Source organism: Spea bombifrons, chromosome 4 (genome assembly GCF_027358695.1).
Source record: "Spea bombifrons isolate aSpeBom1 chromosome 4, aSpeBom1.2.pri, whole genome shotgun sequence".
NCBI classification, from domain to species: domain Eukaryota; kingdom Metazoa; phylum Chordata; class Amphibia; order Anura; family Pelobatidae; genus Spea; species Spea bombifrons.
The window spans coordinates 113281572-113300252 of record NC_071090.1 but is presented as its reverse complement, the minus strand read 5'-3'; the positions used below and the strand labels follow the sequence as shown (position 1 = coordinate 113300252).

The 18681-nt window shown below is 45.3% G+C and overlaps 49 non-coding genes across 49 annotated transcripts; 37 read left to right on the top strand and 12 right to left on the bottom strand.

Moving 5' to 3' along the window:
- The first annotated feature begins 63 nt into the window (after positions 1 to 63).
- On the top strand, positions 64 to 136 carry TRNAM-CAU (transfer RNA methionine (anticodon CAU)). Its single transcript has one exon. It is a non-coding gene; the product is annotated as a tRNA-Met (tRNA).
- Positions 137 to 332: 196 nt separating this feature from the next.
- On the top strand, positions 333 to 404 carry TRNAW-CCA (transfer RNA tryptophan (anticodon CCA)). Its single transcript has one exon. It is a non-coding gene; the product is annotated as a tRNA-Trp (tRNA).
- A 730-nt stretch (positions 405 to 1134) lies between these two features.
- TRNAS-GCU (transfer RNA serine (anticodon GCU)) lies at positions 1135 to 1216 on the bottom strand. The gene has a single exon. It is a non-coding gene; the product is annotated as a tRNA-Ser (tRNA).
- A 177-nt stretch (positions 1217 to 1393) lies between these two features.
- On the top strand, positions 1394 to 1464 carry TRNAG-CCC (transfer RNA glycine (anticodon CCC)). Its single transcript has one exon. It is a non-coding gene; the product is annotated as a tRNA-Gly (tRNA).
- A 140-nt stretch (positions 1465 to 1604) lies between these two features.
- Positions 1605 to 1677, top strand: TRNAM-CAU (transfer RNA methionine (anticodon CAU)). The gene has a single exon. It is a non-coding gene; the product is annotated as a tRNA-Met (tRNA).
- Positions 1678 to 1873: 196 nt separating this feature from the next.
- TRNAW-CCA (transfer RNA tryptophan (anticodon CCA)) lies at positions 1874 to 1945 on the top strand. The gene has a single exon. It is a non-coding gene; the product is annotated as a tRNA-Trp (tRNA).
- Positions 1946 to 2674: 729 nt separating this feature from the next.
- Positions 2675 to 2756, bottom strand: TRNAS-GCU (transfer RNA serine (anticodon GCU)). The gene has a single exon. It is a non-coding gene; the product is annotated as a tRNA-Ser (tRNA).
- A 177-nt stretch (positions 2757 to 2933) lies between these two features.
- TRNAG-CCC (transfer RNA glycine (anticodon CCC)) lies at positions 2934 to 3004 on the top strand. Its single transcript has one exon. It is a non-coding gene; the product is annotated as a tRNA-Gly (tRNA).
- A 140-nt stretch (positions 3005 to 3144) lies between these two features.
- On the top strand, positions 3145 to 3217 carry TRNAM-CAU (transfer RNA methionine (anticodon CAU)). The gene has a single exon. It is a non-coding gene; the product is annotated as a tRNA-Met (tRNA).
- A 196-nt stretch (positions 3218 to 3413) lies between these two features.
- TRNAW-CCA (transfer RNA tryptophan (anticodon CCA)) lies at positions 3414 to 3485 on the top strand. Its single transcript has one exon. It is a non-coding gene; the product is annotated as a tRNA-Trp (tRNA).
- Positions 3486 to 4215: 730 nt separating this feature from the next.
- On the bottom strand, positions 4216 to 4297 carry TRNAS-GCU (transfer RNA serine (anticodon GCU)). The gene has a single exon. It is a non-coding gene; the product is annotated as a tRNA-Ser (tRNA).
- A 177-nt stretch (positions 4298 to 4474) lies between these two features.
- Positions 4475 to 4545, top strand: TRNAG-CCC (transfer RNA glycine (anticodon CCC)). Its single transcript has one exon. It is a non-coding gene; the product is annotated as a tRNA-Gly (tRNA).
- A 140-nt stretch (positions 4546 to 4685) lies between these two features.
- Positions 4686 to 4758, top strand: TRNAM-CAU (transfer RNA methionine (anticodon CAU)). Its single transcript has one exon. It is a non-coding gene; the product is annotated as a tRNA-Met (tRNA).
- Positions 4759 to 4954: 196 nt separating this feature from the next.
- TRNAW-CCA (transfer RNA tryptophan (anticodon CCA)) lies at positions 4955 to 5026 on the top strand. Its single transcript has one exon. It is a non-coding gene; the product is annotated as a tRNA-Trp (tRNA).
- Positions 5027 to 5755: 729 nt separating this feature from the next.
- On the bottom strand, positions 5756 to 5837 carry TRNAS-GCU (transfer RNA serine (anticodon GCU)). Its single transcript has one exon. It is a non-coding gene; the product is annotated as a tRNA-Ser (tRNA).
- Positions 5838 to 6014: 177 nt separating this feature from the next.
- TRNAG-CCC (transfer RNA glycine (anticodon CCC)) lies at positions 6015 to 6085 on the top strand. The gene has a single exon. It is a non-coding gene; the product is annotated as a tRNA-Gly (tRNA).
- A 140-nt stretch (positions 6086 to 6225) lies between these two features.
- Positions 6226 to 6298, top strand: TRNAM-CAU (transfer RNA methionine (anticodon CAU)). Its single transcript has one exon. It is a non-coding gene; the product is annotated as a tRNA-Met (tRNA).
- A 196-nt stretch (positions 6299 to 6494) lies between these two features.
- TRNAW-CCA (transfer RNA tryptophan (anticodon CCA)) lies at positions 6495 to 6566 on the top strand. The gene has a single exon. It is a non-coding gene; the product is annotated as a tRNA-Trp (tRNA).
- Positions 6567 to 7296: 730 nt separating this feature from the next.
- TRNAS-GCU (transfer RNA serine (anticodon GCU)) lies at positions 7297 to 7378 on the bottom strand. Its single transcript has one exon. It is a non-coding gene; the product is annotated as a tRNA-Ser (tRNA).
- Positions 7379 to 7555: 177 nt separating this feature from the next.
- Positions 7556 to 7626, top strand: TRNAG-CCC (transfer RNA glycine (anticodon CCC)). Its single transcript has one exon. It is a non-coding gene; the product is annotated as a tRNA-Gly (tRNA).
- A 140-nt stretch (positions 7627 to 7766) lies between these two features.
- On the top strand, positions 7767 to 7839 carry TRNAM-CAU (transfer RNA methionine (anticodon CAU)). Its single transcript has one exon. It is a non-coding gene; the product is annotated as a tRNA-Met (tRNA).
- A 196-nt stretch (positions 7840 to 8035) lies between these two features.
- TRNAW-CCA (transfer RNA tryptophan (anticodon CCA)) lies at positions 8036 to 8107 on the top strand. The gene has a single exon. It is a non-coding gene; the product is annotated as a tRNA-Trp (tRNA).
- Positions 8108 to 8837: 730 nt separating this feature from the next.
- On the bottom strand, positions 8838 to 8919 carry TRNAS-GCU (transfer RNA serine (anticodon GCU)). Its single transcript has one exon. It is a non-coding gene; the product is annotated as a tRNA-Ser (tRNA).
- A 177-nt stretch (positions 8920 to 9096) lies between these two features.
- TRNAG-CCC (transfer RNA glycine (anticodon CCC)) lies at positions 9097 to 9167 on the top strand. The gene has a single exon. It is a non-coding gene; the product is annotated as a tRNA-Gly (tRNA).
- Positions 9168 to 9307: 140 nt separating this feature from the next.
- TRNAM-CAU (transfer RNA methionine (anticodon CAU)) lies at positions 9308 to 9380 on the top strand. The gene has a single exon. It is a non-coding gene; the product is annotated as a tRNA-Met (tRNA).
- Positions 9381 to 9576: 196 nt separating this feature from the next.
- On the top strand, positions 9577 to 9648 carry TRNAW-CCA (transfer RNA tryptophan (anticodon CCA)). Its single transcript has one exon. It is a non-coding gene; the product is annotated as a tRNA-Trp (tRNA).
- A 730-nt stretch (positions 9649 to 10378) lies between these two features.
- TRNAS-GCU (transfer RNA serine (anticodon GCU)) lies at positions 10379 to 10460 on the bottom strand. Its single transcript has one exon. It is a non-coding gene; the product is annotated as a tRNA-Ser (tRNA).
- Positions 10461 to 10637: 177 nt separating this feature from the next.
- On the top strand, positions 10638 to 10708 carry TRNAG-CCC (transfer RNA glycine (anticodon CCC)). Its single transcript has one exon. It is a non-coding gene; the product is annotated as a tRNA-Gly (tRNA).
- Positions 10709 to 10848: 140 nt separating this feature from the next.
- Positions 10849 to 10921, top strand: TRNAM-CAU (transfer RNA methionine (anticodon CAU)). The gene has a single exon. It is a non-coding gene; the product is annotated as a tRNA-Met (tRNA).
- A 196-nt stretch (positions 10922 to 11117) lies between these two features.
- On the top strand, positions 11118 to 11189 carry TRNAW-CCA (transfer RNA tryptophan (anticodon CCA)). The gene has a single exon. It is a non-coding gene; the product is annotated as a tRNA-Trp (tRNA).
- A 730-nt stretch (positions 11190 to 11919) lies between these two features.
- On the bottom strand, positions 11920 to 12001 carry TRNAS-GCU (transfer RNA serine (anticodon GCU)). Its single transcript has one exon. It is a non-coding gene; the product is annotated as a tRNA-Ser (tRNA).
- Positions 12002 to 12178: 177 nt separating this feature from the next.
- On the top strand, positions 12179 to 12249 carry TRNAG-CCC (transfer RNA glycine (anticodon CCC)). The gene has a single exon. It is a non-coding gene; the product is annotated as a tRNA-Gly (tRNA).
- A 140-nt stretch (positions 12250 to 12389) lies between these two features.
- On the top strand, positions 12390 to 12462 carry TRNAM-CAU (transfer RNA methionine (anticodon CAU)). Its single transcript has one exon. It is a non-coding gene; the product is annotated as a tRNA-Met (tRNA).
- Positions 12463 to 12658: 196 nt separating this feature from the next.
- TRNAW-CCA (transfer RNA tryptophan (anticodon CCA)) lies at positions 12659 to 12730 on the top strand. Its single transcript has one exon. It is a non-coding gene; the product is annotated as a tRNA-Trp (tRNA).
- A 730-nt stretch (positions 12731 to 13460) lies between these two features.
- On the bottom strand, positions 13461 to 13542 carry TRNAS-GCU (transfer RNA serine (anticodon GCU)). The gene has a single exon. It is a non-coding gene; the product is annotated as a tRNA-Ser (tRNA).
- A 177-nt stretch (positions 13543 to 13719) lies between these two features.
- TRNAG-CCC (transfer RNA glycine (anticodon CCC)) lies at positions 13720 to 13790 on the top strand. The gene has a single exon. It is a non-coding gene; the product is annotated as a tRNA-Gly (tRNA).
- Positions 13791 to 13930: 140 nt separating this feature from the next.
- On the top strand, positions 13931 to 14003 carry TRNAM-CAU (transfer RNA methionine (anticodon CAU)). The gene has a single exon. It is a non-coding gene; the product is annotated as a tRNA-Met (tRNA).
- Positions 14004 to 14199: 196 nt separating this feature from the next.
- On the top strand, positions 14200 to 14272 carry TRNAG-UCC (transfer RNA glycine (anticodon UCC)). Its single transcript has one exon. It is a non-coding gene; the product is annotated as a tRNA-Gly (tRNA).
- A 729-nt stretch (positions 14273 to 15001) lies between these two features.
- TRNAS-GCU (transfer RNA serine (anticodon GCU)) lies at positions 15002 to 15083 on the bottom strand. Its single transcript has one exon. It is a non-coding gene; the product is annotated as a tRNA-Ser (tRNA).
- A 177-nt stretch (positions 15084 to 15260) lies between these two features.
- TRNAG-CCC (transfer RNA glycine (anticodon CCC)) lies at positions 15261 to 15331 on the top strand. Its single transcript has one exon. It is a non-coding gene; the product is annotated as a tRNA-Gly (tRNA).
- Positions 15332 to 15471: 140 nt separating this feature from the next.
- On the top strand, positions 15472 to 15544 carry TRNAM-CAU (transfer RNA methionine (anticodon CAU)). Its single transcript has one exon. It is a non-coding gene; the product is annotated as a tRNA-Met (tRNA).
- Positions 15545 to 15740: 196 nt separating this feature from the next.
- On the top strand, positions 15741 to 15813 carry TRNAG-UCC (transfer RNA glycine (anticodon UCC)). Its single transcript has one exon. It is a non-coding gene; the product is annotated as a tRNA-Gly (tRNA).
- Positions 15814 to 16468: 655 nt separating this feature from the next.
- Positions 16469 to 16550, bottom strand: TRNAS-GCU (transfer RNA serine (anticodon GCU)). Its single transcript has one exon. It is a non-coding gene; the product is annotated as a tRNA-Ser (tRNA).
- A 177-nt stretch (positions 16551 to 16727) lies between these two features.
- TRNAG-CCC (transfer RNA glycine (anticodon CCC)) lies at positions 16728 to 16798 on the top strand. Its single transcript has one exon. It is a non-coding gene; the product is annotated as a tRNA-Gly (tRNA).
- Positions 16799 to 16938: 140 nt separating this feature from the next.
- On the top strand, positions 16939 to 17011 carry TRNAM-CAU (transfer RNA methionine (anticodon CAU)). Its single transcript has one exon. It is a non-coding gene; the product is annotated as a tRNA-Met (tRNA).
- A 196-nt stretch (positions 17012 to 17207) lies between these two features.
- On the top strand, positions 17208 to 17279 carry TRNAW-CCA (transfer RNA tryptophan (anticodon CCA)). The gene has a single exon. It is a non-coding gene; the product is annotated as a tRNA-Trp (tRNA).
- A 729-nt stretch (positions 17280 to 18008) lies between these two features.
- Positions 18009 to 18090, bottom strand: TRNAS-GCU (transfer RNA serine (anticodon GCU)). The gene has a single exon. It is a non-coding gene; the product is annotated as a tRNA-Ser (tRNA).
- A 177-nt stretch (positions 18091 to 18267) lies between these two features.
- TRNAG-CCC (transfer RNA glycine (anticodon CCC)) lies at positions 18268 to 18338 on the top strand. The gene has a single exon. It is a non-coding gene; the product is annotated as a tRNA-Gly (tRNA).
- Positions 18339 to 18478: 140 nt separating this feature from the next.
- TRNAM-CAU (transfer RNA methionine (anticodon CAU)) lies at positions 18479 to 18551 on the top strand. The gene has a single exon. It is a non-coding gene; the product is annotated as a tRNA-Met (tRNA).
- Positions 18552 to 18681: the final 130 nt, after the last annotated feature.

Sequence of the window (18681 nt, the reverse complement as noted above, 5' to 3'; positions counted from 1 at the left end):
TCTTTGCTATGTTGCAATGCATTACGTATGAAGAGCTTAAACTACAGACGGCCAGAAGCCTTTGCCTTGTTAGCGCAGTAGGTAGCGCGTCAGTCTCATAATCTGAAGGTCGTGAGTTCGATCCTCACACAGGGCACGCTTCTTTTACAGCTCCCCGTATAATCAACTAACTTATTGATTCCCCATCAACCGCTTGTCGTGTTTTCTAGCTCGGTGTCGCAAATGCATTGGTGGTTCAGTGGAAGAACTGTGAGCCTATGCGAACTATACTAATGCAAGACTAGAAAGGTGGGCCTTGTATTTAAAGACATTTTAAAACCTCAAGCACATCTGACCTCGTGGCGCAACGGTAGCGCGTCTGACTCCAGATCAGAAGGTTGCGTGTTCAAATCACGTCGGGGTCATTTGCCTTTTTTTGTATGAAAACTAGAGACATTACCTTAGTATTAAAGGGGTCATCTCATGAAACAGTAATGCTTTCAATGAAGAAATAAGAGAAAAGACAAAGATAAGTATTTTATTGTATAAAGTGGTGATACTGGAGCAGGAATAACATCTGAGCATAGGGGAGTGATGTTGGGCCACCCCTCTCAGCTGCTAACGTCCTCTTGTCTGATCACCACCTACCCTTTTGACCCTATCCCCTTAGCAATCTTTTAACCTCTCTTTTTCCATTGGTGTGCTCCTATCGCCCCTTCAAAGATGTCCTCTTGTCTCCCATTATAAAAAAACATATCTATTATATTAAAGTAGATATCTATATACCTTTGTTGTTATCTTTTTTCATGTAACTACAACTCAAAACTACAACTGTCAGGCAATCGACAAACCCAAACACTAGATAAAGCGGGCTCTGCTCAAAAGACATCCCGATGTAACTGCTGTCCTCCCTTCCCTCTCTGGACATATGCTTACTTCCACAAAAAGCTGTCAAGAATACTCTTTAATAACGCTTCCCCGGGTGAGTTTACATTGTCATCAGGCAGGGGGGTGATGTTTGCCCACACCCCAACCACTGCCTATGAACACAGAGAGACCTTCATGTAGCCCATCCAGGGAGGTTCCCCAGAAATGCATTACCTGGAATGTGACAAGAACTTTAGCAACAGAAGCCATAAAGAGCAGAAAAGCAACCGACGAGGATGGGATTCGAACCCACGCGTGCAGAGCACAATGGATTAGCAGTCCATCGCCTTAACCACTCGGCCACCTCGTCAAGATGAGTGCACGGCTGTGAAATGTTGGCTCACTCCTTGTCCATGTGAACTTACATTACATCTCGGACTAACTAATTGATCTCCCAACCACCGCTTCCATCATTTTCTGTTCAGGGGAGAAATTTTCTTTCCGACCACTGGAATCCCTATGGATTTCCAAGTCCTGTGTTACAGCTGCATTGGTGGTTCAGTGGTAGAATTCTCGCCTCCCACGCGGGAGACCCGGGTTCGATTCCCGGCCAATGCAAACCTCTTTTTCAGAGCACTGGTAAGTCAGGTCTCCGGAAAAGCGAGGTGCGTTTCACCCATTCTGAAGGAAATTCTTCTTTGCTATGTTGCAATGCATTACGTATGAAGAGCTTAAACTACAGACGGCCAGAAGCCTTTGCCTTGTTAGCGCAGTAGGTAGCGCGTCAGTCTCATAATCTGAAGGTCGTGAGTTCGATCCTCACACAGGGCACGCTTCTTTTACAGCTCCCCGTATAATCAACTAACTTATTGATTCCCCATCAACCGCTTGTCGTGTTTTCTAGCTCGGTGTCGCAAATGCATTGGTGGTTCAGTGGAAGAACTGTGAGCCTATGCGAACTATACTAATGCAAGACTAGAAAGGTGGGCCTTGTATTTAAAGACATTTTAAAACCTCAAGCACATCTGACCTCGTGGCGCAACGGTAGCGCGTCTGACTCCAGATCAGAAGGTTGCGTGTTCAAATCACGTCGGGGTCATTTGCCTTTTTTTGTATGAAAACTAGAGACATTACCTTAGTATTAAAGGGGTCATCTCATGAAACAGTAATGCTTTCAATGAAGAAATAAGAGAAAAGACAAAGATAAGTATTTTATTGTATAAAGTGGTGATACTGGAGCAGGAATAACATCTGAGCATAGGGGAGTGATGTTGGGCCACCCCTCTCAGCTGCTAACGTCCTCTTGTCTGATCACCACCTACCCTTTTGACCCTATCCCCTTAGCAATCTTTTAACCTCTCTTTTTCCATTGGTGTGCTCCTATCGCCCCTTCAAAGATGTCCTCTTGTCTCCCATTATAAAAAACATATCTATTATATTAAAGTAGATATCTATATACCTTTGTTGTTATCTTTTTTCATGTAACTACAACTCAAAACTACAACTGTCAGGCAATCGACAAACCCAAACACTAGATAAAGCGGGCTCTGCTCAAAAGACATCCCGATGTAACTGCTGTCCTCCCTTCCCGCTCTGGACATATGCTTACTTCCACAAAAAGCTGTCAAGAATACTCTTTAATAACGCATCCCCGGGTGAGTTTACATTGTCATCAGGCAGGGGGGTGATGTTTGCCCACACCCCAACCACTGCCTATGAACACAGAGAGACCTTCATGTAGCCCATCCAGGGAGGTTCCCCAGAAATGCATTACCTGGAATGTGACAAGAACTTTAGCAACAGAAGCCATAAAGAGCAGAAAAGCAACCGACGAGGATGGGATTCGAACCCACGCGTGCAGAGCACAATGGATTAGCAGTCCATCGCCTTAACCACTCGGCCACCTCATCAAGATGAGTGCACGGCTGTGAAATGTTGGCTCACTCCTTGTCCATGTGAACTTACATTACATCTCGGACTAACTAATTGATCTCCCAACCACCGCTTCCATCATTTTCTGTTCAGGGGAGAAATTTTCTTTCCGACCACTGGAATCCCTATGGATTTCCAAGTCCTGTGTTACAGCTGCATTGGTGGTTCAGTGGTAGAATTCTCGCCTCCCACGCGGGAGACCCGGGTTCGATTCCCGGCCAATGCAAACCTCTTTTTCAGAGCACTGGTAAGTCAGGTCTCCGGAAAAGCGAGGTGCGTTTCACCCATTCTGAAGGAAATTCTTCTTTGCTATGTTGCAATGCATTACGTATGAAGAGCTTAAACTACAGACGGCCAGAAGCCTTTGCCTTGTTAGCGCAGTAGGTAGCGCGTCAGTCTCATAATCTGAAGGTCGTGAGTTCGATCCTCACACAGGGCACGCTTCTTTTACAGCTCCCCGTATAATCAACTAACTTATTGATTCCCCATCAACCGCTTGTCGTGTTTTCTAGCTCGGTGTCGCAAATGCATTGGTGGTTCAGTGGAAGAACTGTGAGCCTATGCGAACTATACTAATGCAAGACTAGAAAGGTGGGCCTTGTATTTAAAGACATTTTAAAACCTCAAGCACATCTGACCTCGTGGCGCAACGGTAGCGCGTCTGACTCCAGATCAGAAGGTTGCGTGTTCAAATCACGTCGGGGTCATTTGCCTTTTTTTTGTATGAAAACTAGAGACATTACCTTAGTATTAAAGGGGTCATCTCATGAAACAGTAATGCTTTCAATGAAGAAATAAGAGAAAAGACAAAGATAAGTATTTTATTGTATAAAGTGGTGATACTGGAGCAGGAATAACATCTGAGCATAGGGGAGTGATGTTGGGCCACCCCTCTCAGCTGCTAACGTCCTCTTGTCTGATCACCACCTACCCTTTTGACCCTATCCCCTTAGCAATCTTTTAACCTCTCTTTTTCCATTGGTGTGCTCCTATCGCCCCTTCAAAGATGTCCTCTTGTCTCCCATTATAAAAAACATATCTATTATATTAAAGTAGATATCTATATACCTTTGTTGTTATCTTTTTTCATGTAACTACAACTCAAAACTACAACTGTCAGGCAATCGACAAACCCAAACACTAGATAAAGCGGGCTCTGCTCAAAAGACATCCCGATGTAACTGCTGTCCTCCCTTCCCGCTCTGGACATATGCTTACTTCCACAAAAAGCTGTCAAGAATACTCTTTAATAACGCATCCCCGGGTGAGTTTACATTGTCATCAGGCAGGGGGGTGATGTTTGCCCACACCCCAACCACTGCCTATGAACACAGAGAGACCTTCATGTAGCCCATCCAGGGAGGTTCCCCAGAAATGCATTACCTGGAATGTGACAAGAACTTTAGCAACAGAAGCCATAAAGAGCAGAAAAGCAACCGACGAGGATGGGATTCGAACCCACGCGTGCAGAGCACAATGGATTAGCAGTCCATCGCCTTAACCACTCGGCCACCTCATCAAGATGAGTGCACGGCTGTGAAATGTTGGCTCACTCCTTGTCCATGTGAACTTACATTACATCTCGGACTAACTAATTGATCTCCCAACCACCGCTTCCATCATTTTCTGTTCAGGGGAAAAATTTTCTTTCCGACCACTGGAATCCCTATGGATTTCCAAGTCCTGTGTTACAGCTGCATTGGTGGTTCAGTGGTAGAATTCTCGCCTCCCACGCGGGAGACCCGGGTTCGATTCCCGGCCAATGCAAACCTCTTTTTCAGAGCACTGGTAAGTCAGGTCTCCGGAAAAGCGAGGTGCGTTTCACCCATTCTGAAGGAAATTCTTCTTTGCTATGTTGCAATGCATTACGTATGAAGAGCTTAAACTACAGACGGCCAGAAGCCTTTGCCTTGTTAGCGCAGTAGGTAGCGCGTCAGTCTCATAATCTGAAGGTCGTGAGTTCGATCCTCACACAGGGCACGCTTCTTTTACAGCTCCCCGTATAATCAACTAACTTATTGATTCCCCATCAACCGCTTGTCGTGTTTTCTAGCTCGGTGTCGCAAATGCATTGGTGGTTCAGTGGAAGAACTGTGAGCCTATGCGAACTATACTAATGCAAGACTAGAAAGGTGGGCCTTGTATTTAAAGACATTTTAAAACCTCAAGCACATCTGACCTCGTGGTGCAACGGTAGCGCGTCTGACTCCAGATCAGAAGGTTGCGTGTTCAAATCACGTCGGGGTCATTTGCCTTTTTTTGTATGAAAACTAGAGACATTACCTTAGTATTAAAGGGGTCATCTCATGAAACAGTAATGCTTTCAATGAAGAAATAAGAGAAAAGACAAAGATAAGTATTTTATTGTATAAAGTGGTGATACTGGAGCAGGAATAACATCTGAGCATAGGGGAGTGATGTTGGGCCACCCCTCTCAGCTGCTAACGTCCTCTTGTCTGATCACCACCTACCCTTTTGACCCTATCCCCTTAGCAATCTTTTAACCTCTCTTTTTCCATTGGTGTGCTCCTATCGCCCCTTCAAAGATGTCCTCTTGTCTCCCATTATAAAAAACATATCTATTATATTAAAGTAGATATCTATATACCTTTGTTGTTATCTTTTTTCATGTAACTACAACTCAAAACTACAACTGTCAGGCAATCGACAAACCCAAACACTAGATAAAGCGGGCTCTGCTCAAAAGACATCCCGATGTAACTGCTGTCCTCCCTTCCCGCTCTGGACATATGCTTACTTCCACAAAAAGCTGTCAAGAATACTCTTTAATAACGCATCCCCGGGTGAGTTTACATTGTCATCAGGCAGGGGGGTGATGTTTGCCCACACCCCAACCACTGCCTATGAACACAGAGAGACCTTCATGTAGCCCATCCAGGGAGGTTCCCCAGAAATGCATTACCTGGAATGTGACAAGAACTTTAGCAACAGAAGCCATAAAGAGCAGAAAAGCAACCGACGAGGATGGGATTCGAACCCACGCGTGCAGAGCACAATGGATTAGCAGTCCATCGCCTTAACCACTCGGCCACCTCGTCAAGATGAGTGCACGGCTGTGAAATGTTGGCTCACTCCTTGTCCATGTGAACTTACATTACATCTCGGACTAACTAATTGATCTCCCAACCACCGCTTCCATCATTTTCTGTTCAGGGGAGAAATTTTCTTTCCGACCACTGGAATCCCTATGGATTTCCAAGTCCTGTGTTACAGCTGCATTGGTGGTTCAGTGGTAGAATTCTCGCCTCCCACGCGGGAGACCCGGGTTCGATTCCCGGCCAATGCAAACCTCTTTTTCAGAGCACTGGTAAGTCAGGTCTCCGGAAAAGCGAGGTGCGTTTCACCCATTCTGAAGGAAATTCTTCTTTGCTATGTTGCAATGCATTACGTATGAAGAGCTTAAACTACAAACAGCCAGAAGCCTTTGCCTTGTTAGCGCAGTGGGTAGCGCGTCAGTCTCATAATCTGAAGGTCGTGAGTTCGATCCTCACACAGGGCACGCTTCTTTTACAGCTCCCCGTATAATCAACTAACTTATTGATTCCCCATCAACCGCTTGTCGTGTTTTCTAGCTCGGTGTCGCAAATGCATTGGTGGTTCAGTGGAAGAACTGTGAGCCTATGCGAACTATACTAATGCAAGACTAGAAAGGTGGGCCTTGTATTTAAAGACATTTTAAAACCTCAAGCACATCTGACCTCGTGGCGCAACGGTAGCGCGTCTGACTCCAGATCAGAAGGTTGCGTGTTCAAATCACGTCGGGGTCATTTGCCTTTTTTTTGTATGAAAACTAGAGACATTACCTTAGTATTAAAGGGGTCATCTCATGAAACAGTAATGCTTTCAATGAAGAAATAAGAGAAAAGACAAAGATAAGTATTTTATTGTATAAAGTGGTGATACTGGAGCAGGAATAACATCTGAGCATAGGGGAGTGATGTTGGGCCACCCCTCTCAGCTGCTAACGTCCTCTTGTCTGATCACCACCTACCCTTTTGACCCTATCCCCTTAGCAATCTTTTAACCTCTCTTTTTCCATTGGTGTGCTCCTATCGCCCCTTCAAAGATGTCCTCTTGTCTCCCATTATAAAAAACATATCTATTATATTAAAGTAGATATCTATATACCTTTGTTGTTATCTTTTTTCATGTAACTACAACTCAAAACTACAACTGTCAGGCAATCGACAAACCCAAACACTAGATAAAGCGGGCTCTGCTCAAAAGACATCCCGATGTAACTGCTGTCCTCCCTTCCCGCTCTGGACATATGCTTACTTCCACAAAAAGCTGTCAAGAATACTCTTTAATAACGCTTCCCCGGGTGAGTTTACATTGTCATCAGGCAGGGGGGTGATGTTTGCCCACACCCCAACCACTGCCTATGAACACAGAGAGACCTTCATGTAGCCCATCCAGGGAGGTTCCCCAGAAATGCATTACCTGGAATGTGACAAGAACTTTAGCAACAGAAGCCATAAAGAGCAGAAAAGCAACCGACGAGGATGGGATTCGAACCCACGCGTGCAGAGCACAATGGATTAGCAGTCCATCGCCTTAACCACTCGGCCACCTCATCAAGATGAGTGCACGGCTGTGAAATGTTGGCTCACTCCTTGTCCATGTGAACTTACATTACATCTCGGACTAACTAATTGATCTCCCAACCACCGCTTCCATCATTTTCTGTTCAGGGGAGAAATTTTCTTTCCGACCACTGGAATCCCTATGGATTTCCAAGTCCTGTGTTACAGCTGCATTGGTGGTTCAGTGGTAGAATTCTCGCCTCCCACGCGGGAGACCCGGGTTCGATTCCCGGCCAATGCAAACCTCTTTTTCAGAGCACTGGTAAGTCAGGTCTCCGGAAAAGCGAGGTGCGTTTCACCCATTCTGAAGGAAATTCTTCTTTGCTATGTTGCAATGCATTACGTATGAAGAGCTTAAACTACAGACGGCCAGAAGCCTTTGCCTTGTTAGCGCAGTAGGTAGCGCGTCAGTCTCATAATCTGAAGGTCGTGAGTTCGATCCTCACACAGGGCACGCTTCTTTTACAGCTCCCCGTATAATCAACTAACTTATTGATTCCCCATCAACCGCTTGTCGTGTTTTCTAGCTCGGTGTCGCAAATGCATTGGTGGTTCAGTGGAAGAACTGTGAGCCTATGCGAACTATACTAATGCAAGACTAGAAAGGTGGGCCTTGTATTTAAAGACATTTTAAAACCTCAAGCACATCTGACCTCGTGGCGCAACGGTAGCGCGTCTGACTCCAGATCAGAAGGTTGCGTGTTCAAATCACGTCGGGGTCATTTGCCTTTTTTTTGTATGAAAACTAGAGACATTACCTTAGTATTAAAGGGGTCATCTCATGAAACAGTAATGCTTTCAATGAAGAAATAAGAGAAAAGACAAAGATAAGTATTTTATTGTATAAAGTGGTGATACTGGAGCAGGAATAACATCTGAGCATAGGGGAGTGATGTTGGGCCACCCCTCTCAGCTGCTAACGTCCTCTTGTCTGATCACCACCTACCCTTTTGACCCTATCCCCTTAGCAATCTTTTAACCTCTCTTTTTCCATTGGTGTGCTCCTATCGCCCCTTCAAAGATGTCCTCTTGTCTCCCATTATAAAAAACATATCTATTATATTAAAGTAGATATCTATATACCTTTGTTGTTATCTTTTTTCATGTAACTACAACTCAAAACTACAACTGTCAGGCAATCGACAAACCCAAACACTAGATAAAGCGGGCTCTGCTCAAAAGACATCCCGATGTAACTGCTGTCCTCCCTTCCCGCTCTGGACATATGCTTACTTCCACAAAAAGCTGTCAAGAATACTCTTTAATAACGCATCCCCGGGTGAGTTTACATTGTCATCAGGCAGGGGGGTGATGTTTGCCCACACCCCAACCACTGCCTATGAACACAGAGAGACCTTCATGTAGCCCATCCAGGGAGGTTCCCCAGAAATGCATTACCTGGAATGTGACAAGAACTTTAGCAACAGAAGCCATAAAGAGCAGAAAAGCAACCGACGAGGATGGGATTCGAACCCACGCGTGCAGAGCACAATGGATTAGCAGTCCATCGCCTTAACCACTCGGCCACCTCGTCAAGATGAGTGCACGGCTGTGAAATGTTGGCTCACTCCTTGTCCATGTGAACTTACATTACATCTCGGACTAACTAATTGATCTCCCAACCACCGCTTCCATCATTTTCTGTTCAGGGGAGAAATTTTCTTTCCGACCACTGGAATCCCTATGGATTTCCAAGTCCTGTGTTACAGCTGCATTGGTGGTTCAGTGGTAGAATTCTCGCCTCCCACGCGGGAGACCCGGGTTCGATTCCCGGCCAATGCAAACCTCTTTTTCAGAGCACTGGTAAGTCAGGTCTCCGGAAAAGCGAGGTGCGTTTCACCCATTCTGAAGGAAATTCTTCTTTGCTATGTTGCAATGCATTACGTATGAAGAGCTTAAACTACAAACTGCCAGAAGCCTTTGCCTTGTTAGCGCAGTAGGTAGCGCGTCAGTCTCATAATCTGAAGGTCGTGAGTTCGATCCTCACACAGGGCACGCTTCTTTTACAGCTCCCCGTATAATCAACTAACTTATTGATTCCCCATCAACCGCTTGTCGTGTTTTCTAGCTCGGTGTCGCAAATGCATTGGTGGTTCAGTGGAAGAACTGTGAGCCTATGCGAACTATACTAATGCAAGACTAGAAAGGTGGGCCTTGTATTTAAAGACATTTTAAAACCTCAAGCACATCTGACCTCGTGGCGCAACGGTAGCGCGTCTGACTCCAGATCAGAAGGTTGCGTGTTCAAATCACGTCGGGGTCATTTGCCTTTTTTTTGTATGAAAACTAGAGACATTACCTTAGTATTAAAGGGGTCATCTCATGAAACAGTAATGCTTTCAATGAAGAAATAAGAGAAAAGACAAAGATAAGTATTTTATTGTATAAAGTGGTGATACTGGAGCAGGAATAACATCTGAGCATAGGGGAGTGATGTTGGGCCACCCCTCTCAGCTGCTAACGTCCTCTTGTCTGATCACCACCTACCCTTTTGACCCTATCCCCTTAGCAATCTTTTAACCTCTCTTTTTCCATTGGTGTGCTCCTATCGCCCCTTCAAAGATGTCCTCTTGTCTCCCATTATAAAAAACATATCTATTATATTAAAGTAGATATCTATATACCTTTGTTGTTATCTTTTTTCATGTAACTACAACTCAAAACTACAACTGTCAGGCAATCGACAAACCCAAACACTAGATAAAGCGGGCTCTGCTCAAAAGACATCCCGATGTAACTGCTGTCCTCCCTTCCCTCTCTGGACATATGCTTACTTCCACAAAAAGCTGTCAAGAATACTCTTTAATAACGCTTCCCCGGGTGAGTTTACATTGTCATCAGGCAGGGGGGTGATGTTTGCCCACACCCCAACCACTGCCTATGAACACAGAGAGACCTTCATGTAGCCCATCCAGGGAGGTTCCCCAGAAATGCATTACCTGGAATGTGACAAGAACTTTAGCAACAGAAGCCATAAAGAGCAGAAAAGCAACCGACGAGGATGGGATTCGAACCCACGCGTGCAGAGCACAATGGATTAGCAGTCCATCGCCTTAACCACTCGGCCACCTCATCAAGATGAGTGCACGGCTGTGAAATGTTGGCTCACTCCTTGTCCATGTGAACTTACATTACATCTCGGACTAACTAATTGATCTCCCAACCACCGCTTCCATCATTTTCTGTTCAGGGGAGAAATTTTCTTTCCGACCACTGGAATCCCTATGGATTTCCAAGTCCTGTGTTACAGCTGCATTGGTGGTTCAGTGGTAGAATTCTCGCCTCCCACGCGGGAGACCCGGGTTCGATTCCCGGCCAATGCAAACCTCTTTTTCAGAGCACTGGTAAGTCAGGTCTCCGGAAAAGCGAGGTGCGTTTCACCCATTCTGAAGGAAATTCTTCTTTGCTATGTTGCAATGCATTACGTATGAAGAGCTTAAACTACAGACGGCCAGAAGCCTTTGCCTTGTTAGCGCAGTAGGTAGCGCGTCAGTCTCATAATCTGAAGGTCGTGAGTTCGATCCTCACACAGGGCACGCTTCTTTTACAGCTCCCCGTATAATCAACTAACTTATTGATTCCCCATCAACCGCTTGTCGTGTTTTCTAGCTCGGTGTCGCAAATGCATTGGTGGTTCAGTGGAAGAACTGTGAGCCTATGCGAACTATACTAATGCAAGACTAGAAAGGTGGGCCTTGTATTTAAAGACATTTTAAAACCTCAAGCACATCTGACCTCGTGGCGCAACGGTAGCGCGTCTGACTCCAGATCAGAAGGTTGCGTGTTCAAATCACGTCGGGGTCATTTGCCTTTTTTTTGTATGAAAACTAGAGACATTACCTTAGTATTAAAGGGGTCATCTCATGAAACAGTAATGCTTTCAATGAAGAAATAAGAGAAAAGACAAAGATAAGTATTTTATTGTATAAAGTGGTGATACTGGAGCAGGAATAACATCTGAGCATAGGGGAGTGATGTTGGGCCACCCCTCTCAGCTGCTAACGTCCTCTTGTCTGATCACCACCTACCCTTTTGACCCTATCCCCTTAGCAATCTTTTAACCTCTCTTTTTCCATTGGTGTGCTCCTATCGCCCCTTCAAAGATGTCCTCTTGTCTCCCATTATAAAAAACATATCTATTATATTAAAGTAGATATCTATATACCTTTGTTGTTATCTTTTTTCATGTAACTACAACTCAAAACTACAACTGTCAGGCAATCGACAAACCCAAACACTAGATAAAGCGGGCTCTGCTCAAAAGACATCCCGATGTAACTGCTGTCCTCCCTTCCCGCTCTGGACATATGCTTACTTCCACAAAAAGCTGTCAAGAATACTCTTTAATAACGCATCCCCGGGTGAGTTTACATTGTCATCAGGCAGGGGGGTGATGTTTGCCCACACCCCAACCACTGCCTATGAACACAGAGAGACCTTCATGTAGCCCATCCAGGGAGGTTCCCCAGAAATGCATTACCTGGAATGTGACAAGAACTTTAGCAACAGAAGCCATAAAGAGCAGAAAAGCAACCGACGAGGATGGGATTCGAACCCACGCGTGCAGAGCACAATGGATTAGCAGTCCATCGCCTTAACCACTCGGCCACCTCGTCAAGATGAGTGCACGGCTGTGAAATGTTGGCTCACTCCTTGTCCATGTGAACTTACATTACATCTCGGACTAACTAATTGATCTCCCAACCACCGCTTCCATCATTTTCTGTTCAGGGGAGAAATTTTCTTTCCGACCACTGGAATCCCTATGGATTTCCAAGTCCTGTGTTACAGCTGCATTGGTGGTTCAGTGGTAGAATTCTCGCCTCCCACGCGGGAGACCCGGGTTCGATTCCCGGCCAATGCAAACCACTTTTTCAGAGCACTGGTAAGTCAGGTCTCCGGAAAAGCGAGGTGCGTTTCACCCATTCTGAAGGAAATTCTTCTTTGCTATGTTGCAATGCATTACGTATGAAGAGCTTAAACTACAGACGGCCAGAAGCCTTTGCCTTGTTAGCGCAGTAGGTAGCGCGTCAGTCTCATAATCTGAAGGTCGTGAGTTCGATCCTCACACAGGGCACGCTTCTTTTACAGCTCCCCGTATAATCAACTAACTTATTGATTCCCCATCAACCGCTTGTCGTGTTTTCTAGCTCGGTGTCGCAAATGCATTGGTGGTTCAGTGGAAGAACTGTGAGCCTATGCGAACTATACTAATGCAAGACTAGAAAGGTGGGCCTTGTATTTAAAGACATTTTAAAACCTCAAGCACATCTGACCTCGTGGCGCAATGGTAGCGCGTCTGACTCCAGATCAGAAGGTTGCGTGTTCAAATCACGTCGGGGTCATTTGCCTTTTTTTTGTATGAAAACTAGAGACATTACCTTAGTATTAAAGGGGTCATCTCATGAAACAGTAATGCTTTCAATGAAGAAATAAGAGAAAAGACAAAGATAAGTATTTTATTGTATAAAGTGGTGATACTGGAGCAGGAATAACATCTGAGCATAGGGGAGTGATGTTGGGCCACCCCTCTCAGCTGCTAACGTCCTCTTGTCTGATCACCACCTACCCTTTTGACCCTATCCCCTTAGCAATCTTTTGACCTCTCTTTTTCCATTGGTGTGCTCCTATCGCCCCTTCAAAGATGTCCTCTTGTCTCCCATTATAAAAAACATATCTATTATATTAAAGTAGATATCTATATACCTTTGTTGTTATCTTTTTTCATGTAACTACAACTCAAAACTACAACTGTCAGGCAATCGACAAACCCAAACACTAGATAAAGCGGGCTCTGCTCAAAAGACATCCCGATGTAACTGCTGTCCTCCCTTCCCGCTCTGGACATATGCTTACTTCCACAAAAAGCTGTCAAGAATACTCTTTAATAACGCTTCCCCGGGTGAGTTTACATTGTCATCAGGCAGGGGGGTGATGTTTGCCCACACCCCAACCACTGCCTATGAACACAGAGAGACCTTCATGTAGCCCATCCAGGGAGGTTCCCCAGAAATGCATTACCTGGAATGTGACAAGAACTTTAGCAACAGAAGCCATAAAGAGCAGAAAAGCAACCGACGAGGATGGGATTCGAACCCACGCGTGCAGAGCACAATGGATTAGCAGTCCATCGCCTTAACCACTCGGCCACCTCGTCAAGATGAGTGCACGGCTGTGAAATGTTGGCTCACTCCTTGTCCATGTGAACTTACATTACATCTCGGACTAACTAATTGATCTCCCAACCACCGCTTCCATCATTTTCTGTTCAGGGGAGAAATTTTCTTTCCGACCACTGGAATCCCTATGGATTTCCAAGTCCTGTGTTACAGCTGCATTGGTGGTTCAGTGGTAGAATTCTCGCCTCCCACGCGGGAGACCCGGGTTCGATTCCCGGCCAATGCAAACCTCTTTTTCAGAGCACTGGTAAGTCAGGTCTCCGGAAAAGCGAGGTGCGTTTCACCCATTCTGAAGGAAATTCTTCTTTGCTATGTTGCAATGCATTACGTATGAAGAGCTTAAACTACAGACGGCCAGAAGCCTTTGCCTTGTTAGCGCAGTAGGTAGCGCGTCAGTCTCATAATCTGAAGGTCGTGAGTTCGATCCTCACACAGGGCATGCTTCTTTTACAGCTCCCCGTATAATCAACTAACTTATTGATTCCCCATCAACCGCTTGTCGTGTTTTCTAGCTCGGTGTCGCAAATGCATTGGTGGTTCAGTGGAAGAACTGTGAGCCTATGCGAACTATACTAATGCAAGACTAGAAAGGTGGGCCTTGTATTTAAAGACATTTTAAAACCTCAAGCACATCTGACCTCGTGGCGCAACGGTAGCGCGTCTGATCTCCAGATCAGAAGGTTGCGTGTTCAAATCACGTCGGGGTCATTTGCCTTTTTTTGTATGAAAACTAGAGACATTACCTTAGTATTAAAGGGGTCATCTCATGAAACAGTAATGCTTTCAATGAAGAAATAAGAGAAAAGACAAAGATAAGTATTTTATTGTATAAAGTGGTGATACTGGAGCAGGAATAACATCTGAGCATAGGGGAGTGATGTTGGGCCACCCCTCTCAGCTGCTAACGTCCTCTTGTCTGATCACCACCTACCCTTTTGACCCTATCCCCTTAGCAATCTTTTAACCTCTCTTTTTCCATTGGTGTGCTCCTATCGCCCCTTCAAAGATGTCCTCTTGTCTCCCATTATAAAAAACATATCTATTATATTAAAGTAGATATCTATATACCTTTGTTGTTATCTTTTTTCATGTAACTACAACTCAAAACTACAACTGTCAGGCAATCGACAAACCCAAACACTAGATAAAGCGGGCTCTGCTCAAAAGACATCCCGATGTAACTGCTGTCCTCCCTTCCCGCTCTGGACATATGCTTACTTCCACAAAAAGCTGTCAAGAATACTCTTTAATAACGCATCCCCGGGTGAGTTTACATTGTCATCAGGCAGGGGGGTGATGTTTGCCCACACCCCAACCACTGCCTATGAACACAGAGAGACCTTCATGTAGCCCATCCAGGGAGGTTCCCCAGAAATGCATTACCTGGAATGTGACAAGAACTTTAGCAACAGAAGCCATAAAGAGCAGAAAAGCAACCGACGAGGATGGGATTCGAACCCACGCGTGCAGAGCACAATGGATTAGCAGTCCATCGCCTTAACCACTCGGCCACCTCGTCAAGATGAGTGCACGGCTGTGAAATGTTGGCTCACTCCTTGTCCATGTGAACTTACATTACATCTCGGACTAACTAATTGATCTCCCAACCACCGCTTCCATCATTTTCTGTTCAGGGGAGAAATTTTCTTTCCGACCACTGGAATCCCTATGGATTTCCAAGTCCTGTGTTACAGCTGCATTGGTGGTTCAGTGGTAGAATTCTCGCCTCCCACGCGGGAGACCCGGGTTCGATTCCCGGCCAATGCAAACCTCTTTTTCAGAGCACTGGTAAGTCAGGTCTCCGGAAAAGCGAGGTGCGTTTCACCCATTCTGAAGGAAATTCTTCTTTGCTATGTTGCAATGCATTACGTATGAAGAGCTTAAACTACAGACGGCCAGAAGCCTTTGCCTTGTTAGCGCAGTAGGTAGCGCGTCAGTCTCATAATCTGAAGGTCGTGAGTTCGATCCTCACACAGGGCACGCTTCTTTTACAGCTCCCCGTATAATCAACTAACTTATTGATTCCCCATCAACCGCTTGTCGTGTTTTCTAGCTCGGTGTCGCAAATGCATTGGTGGTTCAGTGGAAGAACTGTGAGCCTATGCGAACTATACTAATGCAAGACTAGAAAGGTGGGCCTTGTATTTAAAGACATTTTAAAACCTCAAGCACATCTGACCTCGTGGCGCAACGGTAGCGCGTCTGATCTCCAGATCAGAAGGTTGCGTGTTCAAATCACGTCGGGGTCATTTGCCTTTTTTTGTATGAAAACTAGAGACATTACCTTAGTATTAAAGGGGTCATCTCATGAAACAGTAATGCTTTCAATGAAGAAATAAGAGAAAAGACAAAGATAAGTATTTTATTGTATAAAGTGGTGATACTGGAGCAGGAATAACATCTGAGCATAGGGGAGTGATGTTGGGCCACCCCTCTCAGCTGCTAACGTCCTCTTGTCTGATCACCACCTACCCTTTTGACCCTATCCCCTTAGCAATCTTTTAACCTCTCTTTTTCCATTGGTGTGCTCCTATCGCCCCTTCAAAGATGTCCTCTTGTCTCCCATTATAAAAAACATATCTATTATCTTATAGTATATATCTATAGACCTTTGTTGTTATCTTTTTTCATGTAACTACAACTCAAAACTACAACTGTCAGGCAATCGACAAACCCAAACACTAGATAAAGCGGGCTCTGCTCAAAAGACATCCCGATGTAACTGCTGTCCTCCCTTCCCGCTCTGGACATATGCTTACTTTTTTGTTTGCCCACACCCCAACCACTGCCTATGAACACAGAGAGACCTTCATGTAGCCCATCCAGGGAGGTTCCCCAGAAATGCATTACCTGGAATGTGACAAGAACTTTAGCAACAGAAGCCATAAAGAGCAGAAAAGCAACCGACGAGGATGGGATTCGAACCCACACATGCAGAGCACAATGGATTAGCAGTCCATCGCCTTAACCACTCGGCCACCTCGTCAAGATGAGTGCACGGCTGTGAAATGTTGGCTCACTCCTTGTCCATGTGAACTTACATTACATCTCGGACTAACTAATTGATCTCCCAACCACCGCTTCCATCATTTTCTGTTCAGGGGAGAAATTTTCTTTCCGACCACTGGAATCCCTATGGATTTCCAAGTCCTGTGTTACAGCTGCATTGGTGGTTCAGTGGTAGAATTCTCGCCTCCCACGCGGGAGACCCGGGTTCGATTCCCGGCCAATGCAAACCTCTTTTTCAGAGCACTGGTAAGTCAGGTCTCCGGAAAAGCGAGGTGCGTTTCACCCATTCTGAAGGAAATTCTTCTTTGCTATGTTGCAATGCATTACGTATGAAGAGCTTAAACTACAGACGGCCAGAAGCCTTTGCCTTGTTAGCGCAGTAGGTAGCGCGTCAGTCTCATAATCTGAAGGTCGTGAGTTCGATCCTCACACAGGGCACGCTTCTTTTACAGCTCCCCGTATAATCAACTAACTTATTGATTCCCCATCAACCGCTTGTCGTGTTTTCTAGCTCGGTGTCGCAAATGCATTGGTGGTTCAGTGGAAGAACTGTGAGCCTATGCGAACTATACTAATGCAAGACTAGAAAGGTGGGCCTTGTATTTAAAGACATTTTAAAACCTCAAGCACATCTGACCTCGTGGCGCAACGGTAGCGCGTCTGACTCCAGATCAGAAGGTTGCGTGTTCAAATCACGTCGGGGTCATTTGCCTTTTTTTGTATGAAAACTAGAGACATTACCTTAGTATTAAAGGGGTCATCTCATGAAACAGTAATGCTTTCAATGAAGAAATAAGAGAAAAGACAAAGATAAGTATTTTATTGTATAAAGTGGTGATACTGGAGCAGGAATAACATCTGAGCATAGGGGAGTGATGTTGGGCCACCCCTCTCAGCTGCTAACGTCCTCTTGTCTGATCACCACCTACCCTTTTGACCCTATCCCCTTAGCAATCTTTTAACCTCTCTTTTTCCATTGGTGTGCTCCTATCGCCCCTTCAAAGATGTCCTCTTGTCTCCCATTATAAAAAACATATCTATTATATTAAAGTAGATATCTATATACCTTTGTTGTTATCTTTTTTCATGTAACTACAACTCAAAACTACAACTGTCAGGCAATCGACAAACCCAAACACTAGATAAAGCGGGCTCTGCTCAAAAGACATCCCGATGTAACTGCTGTCCTCCCTTCCCGCTCTGGACATATGCTTACTTCCACAAAAAGCTGTCAAGAATACTCTTTAATAAGGCTGCCCCGGGTGAGTTTACATTGTCATCAGGCAGGGGGGTGATGTTTGCCCACACCCCAACCACTGCCTATGAACACAGAGAGACCTTCATGTAGCCCATCCAGGGAGGTTCCCCAGAAATGCATTACCTGGAATGTGACAAGAACTTTAGCAACAGAAGCCATAAAGAGCAGAAAAGCAACCGACAAGGATGGGATTCGAACCCACGCGTGCAGAGCACAATGGATTAGCAGTCCATCGCCTTAACCACTCGGCCACCTCGTCAAGGTGAGTGCACGGCTGTGAAATGTTGGCTCACTCCTTGTCCATGTGAACTTACATTACATCTCGGACTAACTAATTGATCTCCCAACCACCGCTTCCATCATTTTCTGTTCAGGGGAGAAATTTTCTTTCCGACCACTGGAATCCCTATGGATTTCCAAGTCCTGTGTTACAGCTGCATTGGTGGTTCAGTGGTAGAATTCTCGCCTCCCACGCGGGAGACCCGGGTTCGATTCCCGGCCAATGCAAACCTCTTTTTCAGAGCACTGGTAAGTCAGGTCTCCGGAAAAGCGAGGTGCGTTTCACCCATTCTGAAGGAAATTCTTCTTTGCTATGTTGCAATGCATTACGTATGAAGAGCTTAAACTACAGACAGCCAGAAGCCTTTGCCTTGTTAGCGCAGTAGGTAGCGCGTCAGTCTCATAATCTGAAGGTCGTGAGTTCGATCCTCACACAGGGCACGCTTCTTTTACAGCTCCCCGTATAATCAACTAACATTGATTCCCCATCAACCGCTTGTCGTGTTTTCTAGCTCGGTGTCGCAAATGCATTGGTGGTTCAGTGGAAGAACTGTGAGCCTATGCGAACTAT